The sequence below is a fragment of the Syngnathoides biaculeatus genome, chromosome 5, assembly GCF_019802595.1.
Source record: "Syngnathoides biaculeatus isolate LvHL_M chromosome 5, ASM1980259v1, whole genome shotgun sequence".
Lineage (NCBI taxonomy): Eukaryota > Metazoa > Chordata > Actinopteri > Syngnathiformes > Syngnathidae > Syngnathoides > Syngnathoides biaculeatus.
Genome location: NC_084644.1, coordinates 2,720,547 through 2,745,308, shown reverse-complemented (window position 1 = coordinate 2,745,308; position 24,762 = coordinate 2,720,547). Strand labels below are relative to the sequence as shown.

The 24,762-nt window shown below is 44.3% G+C and overlaps 1 non-coding gene across 1 annotated transcript; it reads right to left on the bottom strand.

Moving 5' to 3' along the window:
• Nucleotides 1-11,960: 11,960 nt before the first annotated feature.
• On the bottom strand, nt 11,961-12,079 carry LOC133501556 (5S ribosomal RNA). Its single transcript, XR_009795225.1, has one exon. It is a non-coding gene; the product is annotated as a 5S ribosomal RNA (ribosomal RNA).
• Between the last annotated feature and the right edge of the window lie 12,683 nt (nt 12,080-24,762).

Here is a 24,762-nt window from a genome sequence, read left to right as displayed (position 1 = left end):
AAAGGCGTCCGAAATATCTCATAAATTTTGGACATTGTTGTCTTTACAACACTGAAACTAAATCAATAGAAGGTGGAAGTGGTCAGAAAAAGTTCAAAGCAGCATGGCAGAACTTTGGTCGACACGTCCGTCATGAGTTGTACGAGCATCCGGGAGACTGGCGACATAACGAGAAACCAGCAGGATTTGATGACATTTCCTCTCACGGATGACAAGGGTGGTCTCTTGAAGCTCCTTCAAGCGCGTTTCCACAAGCGGCAGAAGAAGCATGTGGTCACTGCAAATCCGAGTGCCTCGTCGCACTTTGCATGCACTCCGCCCGAAGACGGCACACGGAAGCATCGTTGTTGGCTAGGATGGAGAAAGCTTCCGTGGTGTGATGATGAGAGACGATCTGATCTCACACATCTTTTTGCAAGCTAGAGTAATTGGTTTCAAGGGAAAAATTTGAGGTTTTGTACGCCATTGTCGAAGTGTGAGGTTTGATTGATTACATGCTCTAATTTTAGCTCTTGTGAGCACGTTTCTGGAGTAACTCCAAAACATTTGTAAAGAAAACTGCTGCAATCTAAGCAGGTTTTCTCCGAGAGAAGAGCCAGATGTTTGTTTTTTGGTTTGGTATGCTGCCCAGCTATGTAATACATACTCAAACACCCACACAGTGAGTCGATGTCTCGTTCCTTCACTTCCTGCTCATTAGCGTATGTCTGCAATACCGGTCAGGTTGCGTATCTCGTCTGAAAAGATTCTCCCGTATGACCCAACCTGTGATTCCGCTCAAGATGGGTGCAGGGGCGCAGGCATGATGAGATAAAAGATAATTTTGCGATACATCAGCTAACATCTCAAAGCAAAGCTTTAAATATGATGAGAGAGAAAAAAATGACGTTGCGGTGGTTGTTCTCCAGAGTCATGGCCTCCTGCCCTGGTGCTATAAATTCATCACGTCTGTGACAAGCGGAGGAGGATGTTTTTAATTGCGACAACCTTCGATGGCGCCGATGCCGGGCCTCCCGGGAGCTTGCAAGTCCAGCACCTCAGTGGGGCTGTGTTGCATGTCTCACTCGGTTTCTAGCGGAAACTTTGAACACGCTCTTGCAATCATTGGTGTTTGTCTGTCCGTGAACGGAGATCCCTTGATGTGACAAGATAAAGGCATTTCCGATCGTTCATGCGTGTGCATGTTTTCATTTTAAACCTAAAGGAATCGGTAGAAAATCTGACAGTTTTGGGTTACTCATCAAAGCTTTGCACATTACAGTTGGTTCATTCACCTGACTCCATGGCAGGCAGCCCGGGTTCAGGTCCCACTCGGTGACATTGTCAGTGCAAGTGTGTATGTCAAATCAAGTTTATTTTTGTAGCGCTTAATCACAAAGAGCTTGACAGGCCCACAGTTGAAAAGATTAGCGACATCCCCAGCTTTAAACCCTGAACCAGGGCAAGGAAAAACTGAAACCCCCATTTAGGCATAAAAGAAAGTACATCGAGAAGGGATCACGGATTTGGCAGGGTGGGAGGGGGGAATCCCTCATCCAGGCAAGGAATACAGAGTGGCCAATATTTATCGCATATTACTCTACTGTACAACGTTAGTTGAAAAGGGTTCCTTCTGGAAAGGTTCTTCCTCATGACCTGACCTAGTCGCTCGATGCAGAAATCCTCCAGAACAACCCATCCAGGGAAACGGCCCACTGGATGCTGTCGGTGGAGAATCCAGACAGCAGCAGCCACCGATTTGCCACCGAGTCCAATCGCCAAGCGGGAGAGGAAGGTGAAATGGCAGTAAAACGGGCCAAAATCCAAATTAAATTCAGGCCGACCAAGAAGCAACTCCGTCATTTTAGTAAAAGCTGGTATGTCAAAAGAAATCTTAATTCAACATTTAAAATTTCAACTCGGAGAGACTGGCAGCCAGTCCAGTGTCCCCTTCCGCTTTTTTTGGCCGAAGTCAGCCGGGAAAGGTTCCACCAGTCCATCACTTTGACCGAATTATGGAAAATGGATGCCTTGGTGCATTGGATTTTGGTGCAGATGTGAGTGAAGGTGTTGTCAAGGAATTTGGGCTACTCGAGTCCCTTTGCATCCCGGGTAAGCGGGTCAGGGCCCCACCAGATCCAGAAAGTGGACCTGAAAAGATTCCATGGATTTTCTGAAAAGAATACGCCATGATTGGAATCTCTCTGTAAACATGGCCCATATTTCAGCAACATTTCTGTTGGGCGATTGCATACTCGTGCTACAAGGTATGGAAGTTTTAACTCAATTTATTGCTTGACTTTTTTACTTTTCCTAATCTTGTGAAAACGTGTCAGTTTTGTCGCTTTAACTTTCATTTCCTGGCTTTATTGCTGTTTACCCTCATCTTAAGCCTGTGTACCATTCTTATGTGGATCAAATCCATAATCTCATGCTACGTAATTAAACTTCAGAGGGATCACAAGACATTTCATATTCATTTCACTCATTTATTAAAAGTGTGCATTCGGGTAAGGAGGGGAAATAAATGCGTTTATATTACACACACGCTGAGATAAACGTTGCATCGCTGCCAAAGTCAATGGCGTCCACGTTGCTGTGCTCACACGTCGGAGCGTCACTTATCAAACGCACCCGTCGAACGTGCACGCCCACGTGCACGGTGCGAGCTTCCCCGCTAATGATCCCAACCTCAAACGCATTTGCATCTCTCTAAATTAGCTTGATTATTTCAGGGTAATTAGCATAAGCGTATGGAAATTAAATTGGCTATAGTGGCGTGGTGGCTTCAAGGTGTTTTTCCCGTGGTGTGAGTAATAGGCCGCATTTGATGCCTTCTTAAAATATGTCTTCATCTGACAAAACCAGGAGCAAAATGAGAAGAAAAAAAAAAACATCTTCAAAAGTGCCTTTGTTTGATTTCCATTTAGATGTAGAAGAATATAAACTGAAGACTAGGTAAATATTTGTCATCGTGGGAATATCCAACCACCCGTTTCCTCCGTCGCTTATCCTCACAAAAACAAAATCTCATCTAACGCCGTTTTAGGCAAGCGACTGAAAGCTCGCTAAAGATAAAAGTTGATTAGCTTCAAGACAAATGCTATATTTAATGGAATAGCCGCTCATTATGTTGCTTACGTTGACATTTTGCTTGGAAAGTTCTGAAGCGGTGCGCATCAAGCGCTTTCATCCCGACCCACGACGCCCTCCGGTCCTGCTAATGTAACAAGGACGCAAGGACCACATACGGGAATTAGCCCAGATCATTAATTGTTCAAAGTCCTCATTTGGATCAACATTAAAACTAACAGGAACCCTGCGAGTGTGCTCCAAAGACGAAAGATGTTGAAAAACCAAATACCCAGTTTTGTTGTTGTGTTAGGGTTAGACAAAAAGAAAGAAATAATGCGCTCATGATAAAGGTTAAGCGGGATTTAATTATGCAAGCAATCGTGAATATTCCAGTGTTGCGCAATTCTCCCTTTTGCTGGAGTGAAACTGCAACAAAAAGCGCCAGATTGCTTCTTTGTGAGTGCTAAATTATTGCACGTCTGCAATTACGGTAATGGGACATTGCTGCAAACAGCAAATATGGAGTCGTCGTAACCTTCCAAACAAAGCCCCAATTCATCCGAGCTGCACGCTGGTTTGTTCCCATGCCAACACGCACATATTTTCATCTACTTCTGACCAGACAGATGAGAGCTCGTGCACCTACGTCACCGGAATCACGTGACTGGCCGTATTGCCGGTCAAACAAAGCATTGTTCAATGCAAAGTCCGTTGAGACGAAACGAAAACATGTCTTATAGCGCGACGCCCAGAGTTTTGTCCGATACCGTTAAACATTTAGAAGCTGATAATAAACAAAGGTACGTGGAAAAATGAGAGACACTTGGCATAGAAGACCCATATTTCATGCCAAAGTCGATGTTTTCGCCGATAAGAAATTGGACTGATAATTCGCTTCCGCTTGTCTTGGACAACTGGATGTACACATGGATCCGGTGAGTAAATCGTCGAGATTTACGTGGAAAAGTTTGAAACTGTATAAAAGTCTGGACGCATACAAATACGTTGTTGCTGGATCTGTTCTGTTCTCAACGAGGAGATGGGTCGTGAATGCGGAAGCATATTTGGCTACACGTTAACCTTTGCCGAAATTCATCGATCTTTTCAGATGGTATTCAATACAAATACCAATATTTAAATAAATGACCCCTGGTTTTACACAAACCACATTCATCAACTATGACTGGAAAAAAAGAGGACGGGGAGTCGGCTCCTCTATACACGGAAGCGTATTGCGGCCACACGCACACACACACACACACACACACACACACACACACACACCTCGAAACCTTTCTGCGACAGACTTTTTTTTTTTTTTTTAATATGGATTGTTCTCAAATGGGTCAGTTTGGCATTATAAATACTTTGGAATTTGAGATTAAGAATAATTCCTACTTGAAATGATCGCTACACAGGCGTGTGCATTTGGTTGGACACCATCCATCGGATCTTTTCTGGTCTTCTATAGAATGACCTCTTTGAATATCTGTCTCGTCTGTTGTGACAACCAACAGCACTGTCATGATCCTGCCGCTTCAGCACGAGCTGTGCGGCTGCGCTGATTGGGAGGCACACACCTGTGCCTCATGCGGCCTGATCATCCCCCGTATATATAGGACCCGCTGACGACTGGTCCTCCGCCAGTTCGTTGAGCTTTATGTCCCGTTCCAGCACTCTCGTATTCCTGACTGAACCTGTGTGTACCGACCTCCCTCCGTTCTCCGACCAACCTTGTAAGCCTGACTCCTTGATACTTCTGCCTGCGTTGATTGTTTCCCCGTGTACCGACTCCTGCCTGTCCGCTCATCTGCTCTCTCGCCCGACGTCACAACTACCGCTGCTGCACCGGACTGCCTGCTCGATCCCCGACCTCCGCGTGCAATAAACGTGTCTCTTCTTGAACTACCTTGCGTCTTCCGAGTTCCTGCATTTGGGTCCTACCTCTCGTTTCCGATGGGACGTGACAAGCACAACAAGTCTCGGGTATTGTAAATATTCTGCTCCGGTTCAATGTCCCCCACAATGGCGAGCAGCTCTATTTGACCGGCAATATGGCGCCGTGAAAATGGTGACGTCATGTGCACGAGCTCTACAGCTGCCACATCAACTCAGCATACTTATAGGTAATTTGTATCTACTGCGGTGGTAAAAATTTGATTTTTTTTTTTTTTTAATTTTAGATCCTTTAGATTGATTTTAGATTATTTTTTTTTAGATCGAGCCTGAACTGATCCAGATTGTTGCTGTCCAGCGAATTTGAAATTTGGAATCACTCGCCCTCGTCAGGGTTTCTGAGCAGCTGTAGTTTATCGCTGCAGCTGACTTCGGGAGAGCAACTACAGTTTTCTGGCAATTGCCCATTCATCACCCGTCGCTTGGTGTGCGGTCGGCTTCCTGTAATGTAATCGCCGCGCGCCTTGAGTGTCGTTGGATGACGGCGCGATGCTATCTGTGGTCGAGAAGGCCGGGAAGCCTCAGGCCCGTGATTGCATGATTCAGCCACTCAAGAAAAGGATTCAGCAGCCTTACAGATGGGAACGCGTACAGTACATGGGATGGGAAATATGCACGAGAATCGCGTCATTCATGCCTAACGTGGGCTCGCTCACATTCTTTCCTGCTTACGCAAACATCATCACGCATGGCTGCGCAGAGATACGGCTGATATATGATACAGTCTGGCGCTGTACATCGGGGGGTAATGATAACATTTATGAGCCTGATGCATTCTCACAGAGGAGCGCTCTAGGTTATTGATGAGTCTCGCGCTGTACCGTTACTTATGAATGAAGAGAAAGTCAAAACGGGGGAGCGGATGTTATAGCCGGCCGCATCCCTCGGACCGTATTCCATCAAAAGTCGCAGCTGGAGACCTTGCTTGTCGTGACGTGGCTTCTGTATTTTAATGCACGCCTCTCCTTTGAAACCGCACAGCTACTTTTACAATCTTGCTTGAAAAAAAAAAAACAAAATTGGGAAGATGAAGATGCCGCAGCAGGTTGCCCCAAGCGCTGTCTAATAGCACCGCGGTACATTTTTCGTCATAGAATCGTATTGACGTTTCGCCTGGGTTGTTAGCAGAAGGAGTTAGGACGGTGTTCATGGCACGTGCAGGTCCGCACGTACTTTGGATGTATTGTTTCAAAGTCAAATCGTTTGAAATACTTTTTTTTCCCCCCAAGGACACTGTTTTGTTGTCTTATTAAAATGGCACAGCTCGAGGGTATTGAAAACTTTTAAACAGTCGTGTGCCGTCATCAATGTCTCATCAGCCGTATGAAATCTTTGAATCATCTTTTTCGCCTGTAACTGCTTTCAAGTATTGGGGGAGTCCAGGGAATAGACGGTCCCAGATTTTTGGTCAATAAGGTGCATTTGTTTTTCTTCATTTGTCTTTTTTTTTTTTTTTAAACTTGTTCTGGGAGTACATTGATGATTTTGTTTTTGTGTAGCATGAAAGGTTCTGTTGACAAAGTATTGATTGATTAAAAATTGCGGTGATGGCCGAGACGTTTTTGCAGACGACTTCATCGTTACTCAGTTCCCAGAACTGGAGGTTGTCAAATCCCAGTCTGAAAGTTGACAATTGCTTTTTCTTTGACTTGATTGAGTTGCTTTGTTGAAATGATTCCGAATGCCACTGAGGATGCTGTGCCAGTGATAACAAAGAGGATAAAAGTGTCCGTCATTTTCCATCTTCCACCAAGGGTCCGTCCATTTCCAATAGCCTCCTTCCTGCTCAGGGTCACGTTGAGCCACAGCCTTCTGGGTCTGACTTCGAGTAAAAACGTGGGCAACATCTGGAACGCTTGACTACAAATTGGACTTTATACAGCGCAGTGACGCTATGCACCTTTCAACTCAAATTTCTCTTACAGAATAAATTATTTTCATTATTTCTTCTTGAGGAGTACAAAACGGAGGTCAGCTAGTGTTACGGACATTTGCTCTCTTCCATCCATCCATCTCGACGTTTTCTTAGCCGCTTATCCTCACAAGGGTCGCGGGGAGTGCTGGAGCGTATCCCAGCTGTCAACAGGCAGGAGGCGGGTGACACCCTGAAGTGGTTGCCAGCCAATCCCAGGGCACATCGAGACAAACAGCCGCACTCACAATCACACCTTGGGGCAATTTGGAGTGTCCAATTAATGTTATATGATTTTGGGATGTGGAAGGAAACCAGAGCGCCCGATAACATGCAAACTCCACACAGGCAAGTCTGGGATTGAACCCGGGACCTCAGAACTGTGAGGCCAACGCTTTCCAGCTGCTCCACCGTGCCGTCCAATATATATATATATATATATATATATATATATATATTTTTTTTTTTTTTACTGGAACTGTAGCTTTTGTTAACATGATGGAATTGCACTAGATTCTTCTCCTGGCAGAAAATTGCTCAACACTTTTGCTGTTTCATCTTGAAGCTTCTTAAATCACTGTTGAACAGATAAGTGGAATATTATATATTTATGTCGGCAGTTAGAAGTCTCATTCTATCTTGCTTTTGAGCCCAAAGAAATGCAATTAAACACAGCAAAGTCCCGGCTAATTGAAAAAAAAAAATATGTATCTTTGTTGGTGTGTTTCAAGTCCGTGCGGCTGCGTGTTACGAGGGAAGTTAATCACAGTATCTACTCCTTAATTCACTTTGATGAGTTGTGAACGAGGGGGGGGGGGGGGAATTAAGATAAGAATGCCGAAAATGTAATTTTCAATATACAGTTCATCTGCGACCATTATTTATAACAATAAAAACCTTACAGTGAAAAGTTCTGCATTTGAAGCTCAGCTTGGACCTTTGCGTGTGCGGTTTTCTTGTTTGTTTTTAGGATTGGACGCGTTTTATGTGCTTTATTTCTTTACTTTACAAAAACAACCGTTTGGTTTATTGTCAACCTAATTGTCCATAGGTGTGCCCTGCGACTGACTGCTGACCAATTATAGGGTTATCAAGGCACCCCAAGTTTTTCATCCATCTATCCATCTATCCATTTTCTGAGCTGCTTATCCTCACAAGGGTCACAAGAGTGCTGAAACCTGTCCCAGGTGTCAACGGGCAGGAGGCAGGGTACACCCAAAATTGTTCGCCAGCCAATCGCAGGTCACGTAGAGACCGACAACAGCCGCACTCACAATCACACCTCGGGGCAATTTAGAGTGTCCCGTTAATGTTGCATGTTTTGGGGGATGTGGGAGGAAACTGGAGTGACCGGAGAAAACCCACGCAGGCACCGGGAGAACATGTAAACTCCGGACAGGCGGGGCCGGGATTTGAACCCCGGTCCTCAGAATTGTGTGGCCAATGCCCTAATCAGTTGCACCACCATGGCACCCAAAGTTATGCATCCCTTCCTTCCCAAAGAAAAAGTAATAACATGAAAGAGGATTTGATTATGTACCGGTCTGTTTCTTGATGAGAGATAATTTTGGCACAAAACACTGCACTGTGTTGCATATGCTTTGTTTTGGTTTTATGCCGCGTCGGTTCGACGCCCGGGACCTCGTGCATCTTGTGGCGACTTCTCAAATGCGAACTGACCAAAATTTGCAGCTCGGTGGAAATATAGCCATAGTAAAGATCATTTGTGCGGCGTGCCACGGTGTGTAAGCGGTGCGCCCCGCAGCAGGCGGTTCGTATCCCCACCCGAGGGCTTGTTGTTGTTGCCGTGACAACCTCCATCCTATCACCACATCGCAGCGCATCGCGTTCAGGGTCACTGGGGGAAGTGGGCTTTTCCCAAGTGACTTTGGAACATGACGTGAGGGCACAGCCACTCAATTACAGGACACAAATCCGCTGACATGTACACCTATGGGCAATTTTTCGCCTTCAATTAACCCAACATGCACATTTTGCAGAAAAAAAAAATGCAGTCCTCCAGGATCCAAAGTGTAGTATATTTATTTGGTTGAGTGTTTTGTTGTTGTCGCGTTCTTTCGTTTTCAAGAGCTTGTTGATATCCATGTGCTGCACTTCACACGAGTTCCAGGTGATCCGCTTTGACAGGATTTCTATTTTTCTTTCTACCCAAAGCATCTTTCAGCCGTGCTTTAACGGGAAGCTTTCAACTGCAGTACAATAAATACCAAGTACTGCGCTTGTTTGTGCAAGGCGTCCCATCCGAACATGAAAAATAATTGCGTTACAACAAACTACATCTTTGATAGATGGGAAGAAATATCATCAATTGTTTTTTTAAGCTGACAAAATAACAGGACCATAAAATGTAACTTTTTATTCCATTTTTTTTTCCCCTTGCGAAAATGTGCCGATTATGTTGGACAGTCAAAGTCAACATTTTGAAATGCGCTATGGCAATATTATGACATTATATTGAGGGGGAAAGTGATGGCAAGACTTGAGCTGCAGAAATATTTGACTTCACAGAGCCGTTGTATGAACCAAGATTGGAAATGTTAAAGAATATAAAAGGAAAAAAAAAAAAAAAACAACTCTTCCTAATTGCTCTCGGTGGGAAGTAAACAGACATAAAGCGAGCAGCGATTGGGAATCTTGAAGCTCAAAGGTGGTGGCGGAGAACTGTTGCCTTCAGCGCAAGACAATGAGAGATGTTTTGGGATTTTTTTTTTTTTTTTTCAAACCAGATTGTAGGTGAACTTGAGGCAAAAAAAAAAAGCATAAAACCCTCCAAAGTGACAGCTGCGCTTGCTTTTTAGGATTCTCAGCCCTGCAACAACTCGTCCGCGCTCCCCTCCTTCCCCGCTCTTATTTATCCGCCTCTCCCCTCATGCAAAGTCCCCCCCCCCACCCCTCCGTCTCACTTTCTCTCCTTTTCCCTTTCCTTTATTTCTTTTTTTTCTTTGAATAATTTACTGCAGCAGGGGAGGGTGGAAGTGCGTTTATTTTGAGTATGTTTGCGCTTTAAACAGAATGCTTAATGATTGCCGATGGGAAAGAGACTGCATTAATCCCATTTATGTTGAGACCTTTTACATGTACTGACACCCGTGGCAGACAGGCAGGGCCAAGACTGTGCGTGCGTGTGTGTGCGCATGTGCATGGTTGTGTGTTGGGGTGACATGCTCATGATCCTCCATCACATCTGTGCAAAGAATCAACCTTATTACTCTACATGTGTGTGTATGAGTGAGTGAGGATCAAAATGGGTACTGTGCGCGTATATACCTCCATCCTGGATGAAGGCGAGGCCTCTGGGGCACCCCCCGCCCCTCACACTCACTAGAGTTGATTTGAGGAAAAAAGATAAAACAAAAAAAAAACTCCATCTTTCAAATTCGTCTGTGCGATTTGCGCTATTTCCATAAATGTGCAAAAAGCTTTGAAAAGTCTGGCATTTTATTTTTCTGCGGGAGGCGCATATTGAAGTTTTTTTTTTTTTTTTAAATGTTCCCCCTACATTTCTTTCCCCAATATGGAATATTTTGCTTGGTCCTGAAGGATTTAGAGAAAAATAATAAAATAACTGTCAATTAATTTTTTTTATTTTTTTTTGTCCTCTTATTAATTATTTTTCAGAAACACTGGAATTCTTTCCAATATTCATTGACATTCACCACTAAAAATGTTATGGCCACTTTCAAATAAATAAGGGTTACTTGGAATAATAATGATGTCAACACACAGTAAAATATTTTACAAACTTACCATATTTACTGTGGAGCTGTATTTGTCGATCCCAGATCTTTCATAGCTACTGTATCGTTGTCAGCTGTTTTGGGATACAGTGATGCATTGGTTCTCGACCACAATCCGTTCCTGAAAACGGTTTGAGAAGTGATTTGTTCGAAAACCGAATAGATTTTTCCCATTACAATGAATGGAAAAAGAAATAATGCCTTCCAAGCCTAAAAAAATTTGGCTTTTTAAAGCAGGTTTTTTTTTTAGCTTTTCGTGATAACAAACTTCATAGTAGAAATACATGTAGAGTTTAATTACTTTGTATAATAAAGTAATTTAAGAAATATATTTATTTTTTGCCTAAAATAGTATGTTTTAGTAGTAGACTACGCTAGGCTGGGACGGCATTGCCTTATATGTAACGACTCGGCCCCCAGCCTTGTAAACTTTTTTTTTTTTTTTAATGAACAAAAGTGCAGAATAACTTTAAACAAGCAACTTGCCTTCTTTGGAGCCATGATTGGGGGTTAATACGGTTGTCCTTGATAAGAAGAAAAACAACAGTCACTACCGGGACACGTCTGTATACAGAGGCTGCGTTATACACTACAACAAAAGTGCGCTGGTTGCGCTGCGCTCATTGTCATTTCCAGGTTTTTTCGGGGGGTGTTCGAATTGATAATACCAAAGGGTGTCGGGGGTTATGTTATTTCTGTTTTTTGATTTCGCCGGTGTGGGAATTCACAACAAAACGCGTCGCGGGTCAGCTGGTGCCCAATGTGTTATTTCCGGGTTTTGTCGGGGGTCTTCGAGTACCGAGTTTCGTTCGACAACAGAAGCAAAAAAGTCTCGAAATTTTCGTTCGAAAACGGGTACGTTCGAGAACCGAGGGTTTACTGTATCTCACTTCAAGTGAGATATTTCCAACTTCGCAATAGTCCTGAATTGAGCAGGACTAATTGTGTGCAAAAGCAGGTGTCAAACTCAGGGCCCGAAGGCCAGATCCGGCCCGTTACATCATTTTTTGTGGCCCGCAGAAGCAAGTCCGGTGTGGCAACTGCATTGTAATTCTCCATTTTTTGATACCAAACCCCATTTTCACAGCTACTTGAAGAATGTATTATCCTAGACTTCTGATGGTGTTAATTACCTTCTTCTTCTTCTTCTTTTCCTTTCGGCTTGTCCTGTTAGTGGTCGTCACAGCTTATCATCTCTGATGAATGCACATTTGTCTGACACAGTTTTACGCCGGATGCCCTTCCTGACGCAACACCTCTGCATTTTAGCCGGGGAGAGAAGCTTACAGCGCCTGGTATTCCCAGACGGTCTCCCATCCAAGTACTGACCAGGGCCAAACCCGCTTAGCTTCCGAGATCTGACGAGATCGGGCATTCTCAGGGTAGCATGGCCGTAAGCCTGATAGTGTTCATTACCATCACTTGAAATTTCCATCCATTAAAAAAACAAACTAAAATTAATTTGCAAAGTGTATAGCGCAGTTAAGTATTAGACGGAATATTCACCTTGACAGATGTGCAAATGGTAAAATGTTTCACTGCTCTGCAGAACCAGTTGCGAAGCTGCGGTTGGACTCAATTGAATTTCCAAGCATATGGCATATTCCCTAAAGGTTAACATATGGTGTTTTTTTTTTTTTCTTCTTCAAATTAAAGAAAGGAGGGACTGAAGTAAACAATCTCGTTTCTTCTTTTCCACCCTCCCTTCTTCTCATTTTCCTCTTCCCTCCTCTCCTTCACTTGTTTCATCCATCTGGCACTTCCCCACCCATGCGAGGAAAAAAAAAAGTTGTCTTTACATAACATTTTTTTTTTTTAAATTGATTTACATTTTGAGTTGTTGCACCATTCAGAAAGGAAGCTTTCTGTTCTGCTGCTCTCGATCCTTCCAAAGTCAAGTTTCACGTGAGGGCGTCAATGGCGGAGAGAATAAATCACTGCTGTCATTTTCCATTTGACCGCAACCAAACTTGTGACGTATGAACACAGCTGAAGAGCAGTTATGCCAAATATTGAATCACCACCAACTTTAAATACTTTCTTGTCGTTGTGCACAGCACAGAGTACATTGAACTAGCATTGAATCAAACAATGCAAGGAGGGCAATGGATTTAATCACAGTCGAGTCAACGTTTGCACGTTCTGTTTCATCTGACTGATTGACAGACTGGTCAGAGTCATGTAACATTTCCCGAGTGCTTCACTAAACCTTTGATACGCCTCCAACGCCACCTCTCATGTTGTAGAAAAATGCAAACTGCGATGTTAGCCCAATCTCATGCCGTTCAATATGTAAGGATAGCATTGCTTATTTGTATGCCTCCTGTACATCATTGCGCTTACGTAGTCAGAGGAATGATTATTTGGAGCTGAGCAGATGCATGTGTGCAGTCCGCCAGTGTGCGTCTGCGCTTTGAAATCAACTTTATGCTAATCCCGTTCCGCGCCTCGACAATCTAAGCGAGGGAGATGCATTTGCATAACTAGCAAGTGCAATGCACAGCAGGGGGTCCGTGTATGGCGCGGCGTATTCAGCTGGAGGTACGCGCGAGAGGGTAAAGAGCTCGGAAAAGGCAAAATGTCAGTCTTCTACCGCTTTCGCTCTTTGGTTCTGCCTTGTTTCCAAGTGGGTCCCTGACTTGCCGCTTGAATCTCGTTGGCACCTTCAAAAGTGTGCGATCTGGCAGGCCAGCGGGCACACTCGCGCACACAAGAAAAACGTCTTCACTCAATGGCACGACGTAAAGCTGAGAGAGAATCTCCTGACTCGGCTCCACAATTCTCCCCTTTTTGAAAAATGGATGCAAATGTGAATATGGTCTTTGTTGCCATCGCTGTTTATTGTCCATGCTTGTTTGTTTATACCATCAACCCCGAGCCCCAGTAGGACTCGTGGAGGGGCCAGAGTTGACACACACACACACACACACACATGCGCTGGCACCACGCCATCCTGTCTGGCCCTGTCTATTTGTAGGGGGCGAACTGTCTGCCCTAATCAGTGCCAACATGTCGCCTATATGTATGTTGCTCCAGGGGGACCCGTGTGCGTGCGTGCGTCTGTTCAGCCAAACGGGCGACCCACTGATCATGTGGGCACAACAGAGCTCATTACACTTGCGACCCCCTGTGCAATTTTAGATGCGAGCCGGGTTTTTAAGTGCATGTTTACACTAACAGATAACTGTAGACTCGCGGGAGGCTTTCCGCGCTTACAGGTTAATGCAAATATACGCAGCAGCCGTAAGAAATGTACAGCTATGTGCTTCATCCGAACGTGAGGCATACAATATATCACCTGCTTGACACGCATGTTTGACCTGATGACGTCGTTTTGTGTACGTAGTCCTGTGAAAGCTCCAGGACTGTAAAATATGTAAACGAGGTGACTTCAGAGACTGCGACACTGAGTGGAAAATAACAGGTCGTCCCTTGCTTCAACCCTAACTGCAGAATTGTTTTGAAAGGACAGCAAATTATTTTTTGGAAGCAAAAAATAAGGCCTTTTCAGGACAGAACCACAATCTTTTTGGAATTTTTTTTCATTCTGGAGAGAGAGAGAAATGGATGATCAAAGCAACCTTATCCAGAATTTGATTTTATGGGTGTGCGGTAAGCGTGAACACACATACAGTATTGTTATGATGATAACTGAGTCAATTTGTCTTCAAATGTTTGCATCCTAACAGCTGCAGGTCAACGTGACATTTCAGTGATTGCGTCTTAGTTTCTTCACATTTCCTTTCTTTTCTTTTATTTTGGCTTCTTTTACAAACGGCCGTATTCGTCAGTCAAGCTGTTTTTACCGTTCTTGCCACCGGAGGGCACATAACCACGCCGTTGCAATACACCAGAGGGATCTGTGTTCTTGAGAGTCAGGATGTGCCAGCCATTTTGGATTCACAAACTAGCAGAAAGAAAAATAGGATTAGGGTTACCTGAGGGAGCAATTTATTGAAACTATGACTTGACGCATGGCATCAGAGACATTTAAACATATAAAACCAAGGCAGCATAAAAAATGATGAATGAGGAAAAAAAAATTGATCGTGTCTTTACTGTTATTAATTGGACAATATGAAAATGACGGCAGCACGGTGGATTGCTGATAAAGTGTTAGCCTCACAGTTCTGAGGACCCAGGTTCGATCCCCGTGTGGAGTTTGCATGTTCTCCCCGTGCCTGGGTGCGTTTTCTCCTATATCCCAAAAACATGCAACATGAAATGGACACTCTAAATTGCCCCTAGGTGTGATTGTGATTGCGACTGTTGTCTGTCTCCATGTGGCCTGCGATTGGCTGCCAACCAGTCCAGGGTGTACCCCGCCTCCTGCCCATTGATAGCTGGGATAGGCTCCAGCACTCACCACGACCCTTGTGAGGATAAGCGGCTAAGAAAATGGATGGATATGAAAATGACCACACCCAGGCAAAAGCCGTGAAACTTAATGAAAGTGTTCCGTTGCTTGCCACGGATGTCCTGATGTAAGGCTTACTTGTTAAACATTAAAAGTCCAATCAGGTCTCCCACTGGCTAAGTTTGTCCTCCCATATTTGCCCATTAAAGTCCATTTTCATTCATTTCCTTGAATTTGATTGAATTCAAACCGAAGCAAGAGGATAGCCTGTGTTGTACACCAAAGCGCGAAAGATGTTTGACATGCATTCGCAGCTCAAACAATGTCCGTCTGTGTCTGGATATGAAAAGCATTGGAGTGTAGAAAAACTAAATCTCGTCTAAATCTATCAAAAGCGCCGTCGTTCTAATTGAGAAAATACATCTCTTTTTAAAACACTTCTAAGTGCATAAGAGTGTGACAGATCTCTCGAAAAGCGCACGTCTCTTTTCTGAAAAGGCACAAAAGTGGTTTGTCTCCAAAGCCCGATGTTGGTAATTGGCCTTCTCTCTTATCATGACTGGCATTTGCACATTTACTGACACTCGGGTTCTTGCTGGCATTTGCCGATGATGCGGAAGGGCCAGCATTACACACACACTTTGACGTGGGTTTGCAATACTGCACAACCGTACGCACGGGGTATCGAAGGTCTTTGTCATTCATGTTATGGCTTCAATATCTTGTGTGTGTGCTTGGGGGTATGTTTGCTGTTTATGTATGTGTGCGTGAGAGAGAGAGCGAGATTTCGTCCCTTAGGCAGCAGCACCATTGGGAAGTAATGGAGTTGACAGTGGACGCGCTCAGTAGGCCATCTGGGCTTCGAAACTCTGATCTTTATGTCAGCTCGGAGAAATGAAATCACCCTTTTCTCTGTCAACCTGTTTTGTGTGTGTGTGTGTGTGCGTAGCGTTCGCGTATGCACAAGGAGGAGACAAGAGGCCTTGGCCCGGTTCTGAACCGTGCCACTTTGATGTCAGTCTTTCTGCTCGCCAGTGTTCTTTTGCTTCATTCGTTTTTAAGTCTTCGTTTTCCTTTTAGTTGTCTTCCGATCACTTTAGTGAGTGCTCCGAGTGCAAGAAGACATAATCCATGACAATGTAGTGCGTATAAATACAGTAACACGCCAGAGTGTGTTTCTCAGTTGTTTAACTGCTGCAACAAACAAACAATCCATCCATCCATCCATTCTACTCATGACACGTTGACTATAATGTGATGAAAGTTCACCATCAAAGTCTACTAGTTGATGACATGATTCATATTTGTTCATCACCGTGGAGGACAGTGCTTCCAAATATGTATTTATTTTGGGTCACAGACTGCTGTAGTAATGGATAGGCTGACAGATGAGGTTAGATTGGAAACCAGTTGGACTATGATGTTTGCAGATGATATTGTGATCTGCAGTGAAAGCGAGGAGCAGGCAAAGGAACATTAGAAAGATGGAGGCACGCACTGGAGAGGAGAGGAATGAAGATTAGCCGAAGTAAAACAGAATATATGTGCGTGAATGAGAGGGGCAGAGGGGGAAGAGTGAAGCTCCAGGAAGAGTGGACGACTTCAAATACTTGGGCTCAACACTACAGAGCAATGGTGAGTGTGGTAAGGAAGTGAAGAAACGGGTCCAAGTGGTATGGAACAGCTGGCGGAAGGTGTCTGGTGTTCTATTTGACAGAAGAGTCTCCGCTAGGATGAATGGCAAAGTCTATAAAACAGTAGTGAGACGGTAGCACTGAAGAGACAACGGAAAGCAGAACTGGAGGGAGCAGAAATGAAAATGTTGAGGTTCTTGCTCGGAGTGATTAGGCTGGATAGGATTAGGGCTTGGGTTAGAAATGAGCGCATTCGAGGGACAGCCAAAGTTGGATGTTTTGGAGACAAGGTTAGAGAGAGCAGGACTCCGATGGTTTGGACGTGTCCAGAGGTGAGAGAGTGAGTATATTGGTAGAAGGGTGACGAGGATGGAGCTACCAAGGAAGAGAGAGCGAGAGGAAGACCAAAGAAAAGGTTGATGGATGTTTTGAGGGAGGACATGAGGACAGTGGGTGTTAGAGAGGAAGATGCACGAGATAGGAAAAAGAGGACACGCTGTAGTGACCCCTAACGGGACAAGCCGAAAGGAAAAGAAGAAGAAGACCGGTTTCACAGAAACATTATGATGGACTGTCACAGAAACAAAGACAAACAAATGATTCAAAATAAAACTCAGCATTTTGCTTAAGAGATGACACGCTGTTGCGACCCGAAAGGGACAAGCCGAAAGAAACTTGTCATGATAATTGTTATTATTGTCGTACAGGAAACGAAAGCCAGGCTGCAAACAACAACATCTGCAATTCTCTGTTTGTATTTCCCTTGTGTCTGAGGGTAGACTGGCGTTAGTTTCAAGTGACCCGCTTGCAGTGTCTGCTACTTTGACATCAAAGCAATTTTCAGTGATACTTGAGTCAGTCGTGCGTATTGTAGGGGAATGAAGTTCTCAGTTGTTTTTTTGTGTTTTGGCACTGAACGAAGCATTTTAAGGGCAAAAATTGGAGCTCTTGTTGCCGTTCCCCTTTACTGCTATGGATCTTTTAAGAGCGGCGGTTAACGGAATAGCAAAAATCGGCGGAGCTATCTTATTTTCCATAGTTGCGGACCCGGACCGGTACGGCCGTATGAAGACCGTCTGTCCATTTATTTGGACGCACATTCGGCGGCCCCACAGAGGATCGTTTTCCGGTGGATTATATTTCACCGGTGACTGTGGCGGACGGGAGAGCCGAAGGTCCTAATTAGATGAATAGATGAGTCCTGATTAGATGATTAAAAACACAAACAGGTGATTAGAGATTAATCAGCTTCAGACCGCACAAAAGGGATGCAGATTCTCCATTGGGCTTGACCCAAGATTAGACTAAACATCTAAATAGTCAGATAGACTTATCGACGAGCTGACTCGTCTGTTCGTCTCCTATTACGCGCTCACGAGAATTATGAAGTTATTTTCTTTTATCTCTTTAGTTTCTTTTCCAATGCGATAAGTGATGGGCCTTTTTCATAATTACATGTCATGCACTTCCCATATCAAAGAAATGTCAACGTGCTCGTTATTTATTAACGTGTGAACCCTGACTCCAGGGTACTGACCTTCATCCAGTCGACACTAACAAGGTCACTGTTTGGTGGATCAATATTCAGATTTACCAAAAACGGTCAATAATGGCTGTTAAGTCATTTCGGAACAATCTAAACAAATTGGCTACTACTGTAGTGTTACAGCTTTGCGAGGGTTATAAAAATGTATTTTTCTTCTCCATTGCTGGCAACATCTGGGTGCTATCCTGTTTTTTAAGTCCCATTGTGTGATCTTGTTCTTCTTTACTTCCATAAGGTCCATTTATAACAAGGCACGTCGAAATTTTTCGGAAGTGTGACCTGCTAAAATATGGACTGACAAATAAACGCGTTGCTTTTGTTGAGTCCTTAACCTTGGCGGTGTTATGAACCCAACTGATGGTTGTTCTTGCTGCGACTTTGAACTTCTTCAACATGATTATCGTTAAATAATGTTTGGTGGACTTGTTCTCTCTTATGTCCCTCTATTAACTATAGAGCTCGTGCAGGTGACGTCACCATTTTCACGGCGCCATATTGCCGGTCAAAAAGAGCCGCTCGACAGTGTGGGAGACATTGAACCAGAGCAGAATATTCCCAATGCCCGAGACTTGTTGTGCTGTTGGTTGTTACAACAGACGAGACCGATATTCAAAGGGCTCATTCTGTGGAATACCATCTGAAAAGACAAGAAAAGATCGATGGATTTTGGCAATTAAACGTGATGGATGGTGGCCAACCAAATACACGCGATCGCTTCGTTTCAGGTAGGAATTATTCTTAGTCTCAAACTACAAAGTATTTATAATTCCGAGTTGGCTTATTGGAGATCAATGCGTATTAAAAAAATTTAAAAAATGACAGGGAGTCATCTCCAACGTACACGAAAGCGCGCCGCAGCCATACATTCAACTTCGGTAAACCTCTCCACAACAGACTTTTTTTTTTTTTCTAATACCCATTGTTGTCAAATGAGTCCAACGCGTATTTAGACAAAGAAAATAAACCGTCAGTGACAGAGGTTTACGTAGGTTAACGTGTGGCCGCAACATGCTTCCGTGTACGAGTGCTGAAGCCTATTTTGAAGCCTAGTTTGTTTTCCTTTTTTAAATAAACATTGGACTCATTTGATAACAATGCATATTTAAAATAAAAAAAAACATTTTTCACAGAGACCCTTACCGAAGTTTAATGTGCGGCCGCAACACGCTTTGTGTACGGAGAGGAGCCGACTAGCTGTCTCCCCCCCCAATCGTAGTTAATGAATGCGAGTTTGTGTAAAACCAGGGGGCATTTATTGAAATATTGGAATTTGTATTGAAAAAAAAAATCCGAGTGGATCACGATGAGGGATTGATTGAGAACAGATCCAGCAACGAAGTATTCGTTTGCGTCCTGACTTTTACACGCTTTCAAACTTTTCTTTGTAAATCTCGACAAAATATGGGTCTTCTATGCCAAGTGTGTCTCATTTTTCCTCGTACCTTCGTTTATTATCACCTTCTAAATGTTTCACGGTATCGGACAAAACTCTGAGCGTCGTGCTATAAGACGTATTTTCGTGCCGTCTCCAACCGACTTAGCATTGAAGAATGTCCAGTCACGTGATTTGATGACGTTGGTGCACGAGCTCATGTCAACTCGTGAAATAATGATTTGAGCATACTGCATCAATAATGATGGTACGCTGGCTCATGATAACGGGAGCAGCATCTCTCCCAGTGTGAGGGCGACTCCAGATAACATAATTTATTGGCCATATTTTTCATTCGAAAGCAGACCTCTGCCTTTGTAAGGCAGCGTCGCCATTGACCCACCATTAAAAAGACGACTTTCTGTCCTTTCAACACACCCAGAAATGTCAATTAACGGCGGCGTCCTTCATTTGAATAATACTGATTACTATGCGGCTCCCGCTCGTCCGTATTCAAAACGGGCTTCTCAATCCAATTAAACGAGCAATGCGCTGTAAAGGCGTGGGCAAACATGATCGAAGGCAGAGCTTAGGATGACAAACAAGAGCAGTCGGAGCAGACGCAAAAGCGCTTGCTGCGAACTTAATGGAAGATTGTGTGATGATCGTCGACGGAGCAAAGTGTGGAGGTGGATGTGCAAGCAGCAATATGAAATTCAAGGGGCTAGTAACGCAAGATCACGTTTTATAGTCCTTGCAGAGACACCTTCCTACTTTTAGGTGTGGTCAGAGTACTGCCGCTCGTGTGAGTTACAATTTCATTTTGGATGTGGCAGTGAAGCAATGAAAAAGAAGAAACAATAACACTAATCAAAGTCATCAAAGCAATATTGTCCATTTATTCTCTCGGGTATGTTTTCAGTTCTACTAGCCATCATCCATCCATCCATTATCTACCACTTTTCCGGGTTGGGTCGTGGGGAAGTAGCTCCAGCAGCGATACCCAGACTTCCCTTTCTCCAGCCACTTCTTCCAGCTCTTCCGGAGGGATCCCGAGGCGTTCCCAGGCCAGCCGAGAGACATAGTCTCTCCGGCGTGTCCTGTGTCGTCCCCGGGGTCTCTTTCCGGTGGGACATGCCCGGAACACCTCATCAGGGAGGCATTCGGGAGGCATCCGAATCAGATGCCACAGCCACCTACCTCATCTGGCTCCTCTCAATGCGGAGGAGCAGCGGCTCGACACTGAGGCCCTCCCGGATGACTGAGCTTCTCACCCGTTCTTGAAGGGAGAGCCCGGACACCCTGTGAAATAATCAAATTTCGGCCGCTTGTATCCGGACTCTTGTTCTTTTGGTCACGACCCACCGCTCGTGCTCATAGCTGAGGGTAGGAACGTAGATCGACTGGTAAATTGAGAGCTTCGCCTTACAACTTAGCTCCCTCATTACCACAACGGACCGATGCAAAGTCCGATTCACTGCAGACGCTGCACCGATCCGTCTGTCGATCTCCCGCTCCATTCTTCCCTCACTCGTGAACAAGACCCCAAGATACTTGAACTCCTCCACTTGGGGCAGAAGCTCATCCCCGACCTAGAGAGGACACGCCACCCTTTTCCGACTGAGGACCATAGTCTCTGATTTGGAGGTGCTGATTTTCATCCCAGCCGCTTCACGCTCTGCTGCGAATCGCTCCGGTGAGAGCTGGAGATCGCAGCTTGATGAAGCCAACAGAACCACATCATCTGCAATGAGCAGCGATGCGATGCTGAGGCCACCAAACCGGACACAGTCTACGCCTCGGCTGCGCCTGGAAATTGTGCCCACAAAAGTTATGAACAAAATCTGTGACAAAGGGCAGCCTTTCCGGAGTCCAACTCTCACCGGAAACGACTCCGACTTATTTCCGGCAATGCCGACCCAACTCTGACAGTTCCGTTATATTTAAACGATATGATTATGCAAAATTATTACCATATTGAAATTAATATTGATACTGGCACTGTTTAATTTACTGGTGACCTTGCATTACACATTATTATCGTAATTTACTGGCAACAGTAACTCTAATGAAACTGTTAAATCATCGGGTTTTGGGATTTAGCTTTGGTTCACTTAACAAATAGCAGAACCGACCGGGATTTCACAGTCGGGGTTTCAAGAAAACAAAGTGCAACATTGGTGTGATGTAAGACTCAAAGAAGGTAACATAAACATAATTCATGCTACGTTAATCTTAACCATTCATGACCATTAAGGTTTCATGTCTTGAGTACATTTTTGACATTTTAGAGCGCAATGCATGCAGGGAGCAACACGGTTTCTCAATTCCATCCATCCATCCATCCATGATCTGAGCCGCTTATCCTCACGGGGGTCGCGGGAGGTGCCGGAGCGAGCAGGTACACCCTGACCTGGTTGCCGTCCAATTGCAGGCCACATAGACTCACGCAAACATTCGCCTTCGCGTGCCCTTGGATCTAAACCCAATCAATGTCTTTAAGACCCGTGCTCAGGAGCAGCCGGATGCTGTTCTGTCAGACTATCTGTCTAATGAATGTCTCGGCGTCCCACCGGCTCTCTAAATATGTGCAGCGAAATGAGCTGAAACACGGACCTTAATTAAAAAGTGAAGACCCACAAAGATGTGATTAAAGCAACGCGCTGCGGATTATCGCGACGAAAAGTAGTCTTGGAAGGCATACAAAAAGAGGAAAAAGAGGGGGGGGGGTGGCGTACCGCGCGGGAGCGATGAAGGTGCCGCATTCTGTCTTTTTCACGGTCATGGCCGTCTCATTCCTTGATACAGAACAACAGTTGGACTTTATCCGGCTTTATCTGATGTTTACGGTTCGACTGCGTCGACTCCAAAAATCATCTCTCAAATATCACGTCCGTGACTGACCGACACCGGCATTTTTGTCCAAGGGAGTCTTACCGTCGGGTGACTAACAATCCACTTTGTCGTTTTCATTCGAGTCAGCACTGGGCACTAATGACTCGTCTCCTTTTATGGACGCTGCGTTGTTAAGCAGCCATAATGATCTTCTTATTAATAATGTATGTGTTTATGATGGTTGTCTCTTTCCACTTCTTCCCTTTCAATCAGCTTTTCCTACTCTACTCGCATTTTTTGTGTGACCGCCATTGCCAAGGATTGTTGTTATCATTTTGGAGGATTTTTATGTGAGAAAATTGAAACAATTTCAAGGGACAGTGACAAAACAATCATATTCTATTCCTCAAAAATGATTTTTCTCCCCTAAAATTGTGATATTGTACCACATTTTCACATTTTCCCATGAGATAATTTAATCATAGACTCCAGCACTCCCCGCGACCCTCGTGAGGATAAGCAGTGAAGGAAATGGATGAATGGATGGATAATTTAATCATTAAATTACAGTAACTCCATGAAATTCAATGTACATTTATTTGTCATCATTATATTTATAGTAATACAGTAATAATTTTCTTTCCTCGTATTCTTTATATATTGTATCTATAATCCCATCTGGCTCCCCACTCCAAAAAAAAAAAAAAGAAATACATGGTAGAAGCAGTACTTGTATAACTTTCCATCCATCCATCCATCCATCCATCCATCTTCTTAGCTGCTTATCCTCACAAGGGTTGTGGGGAGTGCTGGAGTCTAACCCAGCTGTCAACGGGCAGGAGGCGGAGTACACCCTGTACTGGTTGCCAACCAATCGCAGGGCACATTGAGACAAACAGCCGCACTCATAGTCACACCTAGGGACAATTTAGAGTCTGTAATTAATGTTGCATTTTTTTGGGATGTGGGCGGAAACCAGAGAAAACTCCACACAGGCAGGTCCGGGATCGAACCTGGGACCTCAGAACTGTGAGGCCAACGCTTCCCAGGTGAGACACCGTGCCGCCCTGTATTACTTTTAAAAGCACAATTTTAAGCGGTGTCGCTTGACACCGTTGCTCCGGTTGGTTTAAGAGTCCCCGTTCGTTGTAGCTCAAGACAGCCATCTTGGAGGTTTTTCAGCTCGACCCTGTGCTATTTTTCTTCTCAATCTGACATCTTTATCACGTGTTCGTTAGCGCAGAGAGAAACCAAAGTTAGACGGCTCTTCCTTTGCGCAGCGTCCGAGATGCTGCGTTTTACGCAAAACAAATACGAAGTGAGAAAAAGGACAGAAAAGTAAAGTAAACAAACAAAATTAGCGAGGAGGTTGTAACAGGCAACTGGTGAAAGACACTGCACGGGGGATACTCAGTCTCGAGTATCCATTACCTCGAAGGGATGCAGTGTTTTTTCTTTCTTTTGTTGGTGATGACACAAATTTGTGGCATCAGTGAAAGTGAAGTGCAATACTCGGTCGCCACGTTTCTCTCGAGGACATTTATCATCGCTCATGACTTGTAAGTTTGCGTTAAGAAGGCTTGTCACGCTCTCGTTTGTCAGAAGAAATAGGAAATGAACACCGTAAATGTCCGGTAGCTCCCTCAAAGATATGCAAACTTATATGAACTAAAGAAAGCAAAATAATAAAAAAAAAAAACAAACCACCTTGTTTTTTCAAATGTGTCCATTACCCTCACTCTGACCCCGTCTCGAATTTTCTCCCTCTTCTTTGCCACGGCATCGTTTTCTCGTGACCTCAAGTGTGTATGCAAATATCCTCCGCGTGTTCCAGCATCTGCTTTGCCGGTGCGTGGTTGTCACTTCCCATATCAATCAAATCCTTTCACTGGGTATCGTGCATGCTAAGTGGGATTGCGCTCGCTAACACAGAGATGGGTACACGCTGCTTTCCAAAGATAATCTCTTTAACATCAGTGAGATTAAAACCGGGGGGAATCATATCAATAAAATCTGTAATCTACTAGCTCTTTTTTTCTACTTCCAAATCCCTCCTGAATGAGACGGGGAGTGGGACGGAGAGTGGGAGGGTCACAGGACTCGAGAGAGGAAGAAGCACGGGTGACAAAGGACAAGGATCATGATTTCGGGTAACTCTGTCTTTTCATTTTAATGCCATAGATAGACGACGCAAAAATGCAGGAGATATCGGAATGATGGGATGAGAGTGATGAGAGGGACCAGATGAAGGCGAGTGAGCAGAACAGGTGTTGACGTTCGAACCTTGGGGAGGAAAGTGGGGAAAGTCTACCGTGATAGTTGGATCTCTTACGATGTT